We start from the raw sequence: 4,467 nt of genomic DNA, 5'->3' as shown, positions 1-4,467 counted from the left end.
AAATGTTTGAGCTGGGGACTACTTCCTCACATCACAGATCTCATTTCGGGTCCCTTCAGAAGTCAGGATACAAGTTATATTTTGAGCCAGAGAAACAGTCTAGAGAGTAAAAGCTACACTTACATAGAAGAGAATGTTTAATAAAAGCAGCTATCATATAATGACAAGAAAACAGTGGGTAAAGAATATTTTTAGGTCTAGTAAATATTTCAAAAATCTTTGATCAACTGTATTTTCATATGTACAATGCAGCCACATGTTTTTAAAGTATAAATGATGTTAAAGTATATAGGAGAAAAAATGGAGAAAAGAACTGTTAACTTCACATAAGACATAATGAAAAAAAGTGAGCTTTAGATCCACGTTTGTTGACTAGTTCTATAATCTCATTAAATGGGAGGGTGAAGCTGGACTACATAATCATTATCAGGTCACTCTGGGAGTAATAGAACATGATTAATAAAAGAAAAGGGGGCACAAATGAATCAGAACTATTTATAGACAAAGAATTAGGAGTGCTACAATCTATCATTCGGAGGCCTGGGCTGCAGTAGATGCTGAAAGAAACAACCTCAACTGCAGCTCCAGGAGGCTCCCAGAAGGCAGAGTTGAGACAAAAAGAGTCCTGCTCCCCCTGATGAATTTCTCCATGATGGGGGGATCAGATATATGACTGCAAGGAGACTTGAAAAGTTTGGCAAGGCAAGTGAGGGTTTATTAAAAATAAAATTAGAAATCCAAACAATTCAGAAAGACCAAGAGAGGCCATGTGCATTAACTGTAAGGGTAATGAGTGAACCAAACCCCTGGTCATGAATAAAGTGGTAGGAAACAGAGAGAATCCTTCCCTTACTGTGGAACTGTAAACTGAAGAGATAACAAAGGTACCAGAGAAAGAACCTAGCAAGTCATCTACATCTTTTTTTTTTGAAGCAAATGGTATCTATTAGAATTACATATAATTCACAATGACAAATATAAGAAATACTTTATGGGGACTTAAAAATACCTATAATCAATTTTCAAACCATTAAACATTATAATTTATATGGTAGGTGCATCATATATAATTTTCAAGGTGGTAGGAATAATTGAGTCATTGTATAAGGAACATAAAATTTGCATAATCTGTATAGATTCTCAACACGTCATCTAGTGTTCACACAACTAAGAGTGAAATATGAAAGTATTTGCCTAAAGCTTAAATGTTTTTGTCAAGTGTTGTTTCTTTCCTAAGGAGACCCAAATGCTACCAGAATCCTTATCAACCAAAGTAAAACTTCTACCAATGATATTTTTTTTTTGATTTACATCAACAATACAACACACAACGCACAACAGTGTTTTTTTCCTCCTTGCCGTTTGTTTTACTTTGTATGCCTGAAGGTCTTTCATAATAAATTTCCAAGCCCTGAGGTGAATACTAGAGGTAAGCAGGCCCATGGCAGAGCTGTTACCCATGCCACCAGATACATGGAGGGGACCAGACCCTGGGCCCCCAGAGTGCTGCTGGTCAAGACAAGGTCTGGAATACGTCTTGCTTTCTGTGGAACTTACAATGACTCCTAAGTCAGTTTCAAAGAGTACTAGTGACTTAGTTATGTGAAGATGGTTTAAAGCAAATGTCTCCCAGTATGAAGAGTTTACCCAGGGGCAAAGTCTCACTGGACTGTTCAAGATTTTCCTTTCCATTCTCCCCAGATGCCACTACATGATGGCTTTCCTTTTCAAATTTCTTACAATACTTGCTGGTTATCTGTTTATCTTCTATGTTGCTGCATTGTACTTTGTTTTGCAGGGCAATAGTTTTCTTACTGGTTGCTTTTATGACTCAACCTAATAAAGCTCTTAACTTTTCCCCTATTTATGCATGCTCTTACTAGATGATTGGCACCTAATGATTCCCCCCTCTATGAAATCTTGAGGGCCCTGATCTTGAGGAGCTATTTTTTTTCTTGCTGTCTATAATATATACAACTTACACTCCGATAACTAATTCCACTTTAAGGGTTTTATTCCTATCTGTAACCACAATGCCCTTTTGGATGAAGTATGAACATTTCCCTTTTTTATAAAGGTGTCTTGACAAAACTAACGTGCAATCTATATCTGTTAAGTGACTGGTAGATTGTCAGGAAAACTCTTATGTCAAATAGTAGTCTTATGCCAAAATAATTGTCTGGCTAGTTTATTGAAAAGGTGGAAATTATTTTGTTAAAGTAAAAAAAAAAAATTGGCTTGGTTCAACTATCCTCAGTACTCTAAAACCAACTTAGATGCTACGTGAACAGGACAGCTCCCACCTCGCCAATATCCCTGCTATTCTCTGGCATCTATTCATCTACATCATGTACTCAGGCCTTCCTCAGAAATGGTCACCAAATTTCCTTGTACCCTCTACAAACAAACAAAACGTATTCCTTCCCCTTTTCTTTAAAAATGGTCCATTAATCTTATTAAAACCAAAACTAGTGTTTATAGCTTTGGGGGAAAATACACAAAAAGAAAACCCACACCAATTCAGTCCTTCTCATCTTACCTCATTCAGAAGCAGGCTGATTTTAGGTCCATCCTGCCAGGAAGGCATTTCCTTTCCATAGTCTTTTTGCCCCATATTAGAAACTGAAAATTGTTGAGCAGCTTTGAGGGTTCAAGAGCCACCTTGAGGCACAACCTTTTTTCAGTTGTCTTGATGGTTTATTTGGCCCGCCTGCCTCCCATCCCTATGCCATAACAGTACTGTGGAATAGCAACTAAGGTAGTTCAGAGACTGGCAGGACTCATCTTTACACACCAAACTCTTTTGAACAAATTGACTTGAGTAGCGCTGCCTTACTACAATTTCCCACACCACTGTAGCTACTGAGTAACTCTACTTGTTCTACAATTTTTAACAGATCGCTTCCGCCATTATTTTCCTAATGCCACGGACTGAGCATTCTCTTTTAAAGCTAACTTCCCCATCTCCTTACACATGTTCCACTAATAGTTCTTGAAGTGCTTCAGTTACGATCATTCCTTAGTACATTAGTGTATGTTTTTAACTTATGGACAGACTTACAGACAAGTGGAAAAAAAGTAAGTTCTCTTTACAATCCAGAACTCTTTTTGCAATATGAGTCTTGATTACATAGGAAGGAACGTGACCCCCTAGTCCCCAAAAATTGTCCATTAGAAGCCCAAGAACCAGTAGCTTTCTTACCTCTTTAATTCTCCTTAAGGCATCAATTTTATGTTACTGTGTGTGTTCATGTGTATTACTGTATATATGTATTTTCTTTTTTAAGTTAAAAAAAAAAAAAAAAAAAAAAAAAAAAAAAAAAGAAAGGAAGAAAAAACTTCATTCCCCTATGTCCAATATAGGCAGGTATACAGTTACAAATTAAAGGCCACAAATAGCACAGCTAGCCTTCAAAGCACGCCAGCTAAGAAAAAGGTGTCATCCATGAAGACAGGAAGATTGAGCTTTTCCTCTTTGGATGATAGCTGAATTTTTATTGGCCGTCCTAGTAAATTATGTAAGTTCTCTTTTATTCTAAGCAAGGCTTTCCCCACTGCCCACAGCTTTTCTTCAAATAATCCCTGTAGTCTTCTATTAGAATCTGAAGTCTTAGAGATTTTGAATAGCAGGGTGTTAAGCAGTCACTTCAAATCATGCGTTGGCTATGTGGAGAAGAAAGAAAATGGGAGGATGTCAAGAGACTGTGAGTGAGAGAGGTATAGTTCATTGGGCACACTGGAGTACAGCAAGCATTTCAAAGCTGCTTTCGGTATCTCACCAAGTCCCAAACTGCTACCATGGTGAGGGCAAACACTGGTTGCAGCACCATAGCTACAGGAACTCCACTTGGCTTTCCTTCGCCTCGATGTACTATAGGTCCATTCTGCACTGCTATACTCTCAGGGACACAGCATATCCCGCATTACGAAAGAGGTCTACAGCATCTTGGTGCAGCAGGTTTTTCAGGTCTTGGCCCTTTACCTGAGGGTCCTTTCATCAGGTTGATCTCTTCCTCCGTGACTAAATAATCCATCTGTCCGTTCATATCTAACTGCTCTCCGGGCGGAAACCCATGGTCATCGGGTGCCCAGCTCAGGTGAAGGTGAATCAAACGCCACATAACCTCCCCAGCATAGCTTTTACAGTTTCCTCAGCTGCCAGACCGGAAAAGCAATAATCTACATCTTATACGGGAGATCTTTAAGCTGCAGGAGAGAGAGTTAATGGCCACCTGTCTGTTCTTTTATAGCTAGAGCTCAAGAAGGTGACTCAGAGACAATCTATAAGGCAATCACTTTACTGGAGAGGAGAAATCTCAACATTATTATATCTCCAAACCCCAAAGCTCCCCGGACCACCACTGCTAAAGCAAGTGCCACCCAGAGAATGATCATGACCAGGAGAGAAGCTGAAGTGGCTGGAAACTCAGGTGTGAGTATATAGGCAAAGACTGCTGGCTGTTCACA

General features: G+C 39.0%; 1 non-coding gene and 1 pseudogene across 1 annotated transcript; one reads left to right on the top strand and one right to left on the bottom strand.

The window, feature by feature from the left end:
• Positions 1-3,023: 3,023 nt before the first annotated feature.
• Positions 3,024-3,145, top strand: LOC116095153. Its single transcript, XR_004120477.1, has one exon. It is a non-coding gene; the product is annotated as a small nucleolar RNA SNORA40 (small nucleolar RNA).
• A 610-nt stretch (positions 3,146-3,755) lies between these two features.
• Positions 3,756-4,467, bottom strand: part of LOC116094856 — a 1,231-nt pseudogene continuing 519 nt past the window's right edge.

This window comes from Mastomys coucha, unplaced genomic scaffold, assembly GCF_008632895.1.
Source record: "Mastomys coucha isolate ucsf_1 unplaced genomic scaffold, UCSF_Mcou_1 pScaffold17, whole genome shotgun sequence".
In the NCBI taxonomy this organism is placed as follows: Eukaryota; Metazoa; Chordata; class Mammalia; order Rodentia; family Muridae; genus Mastomys; species Mastomys coucha.
This window is presented reverse-complemented; position numbering and strand designations above follow the sequence as displayed.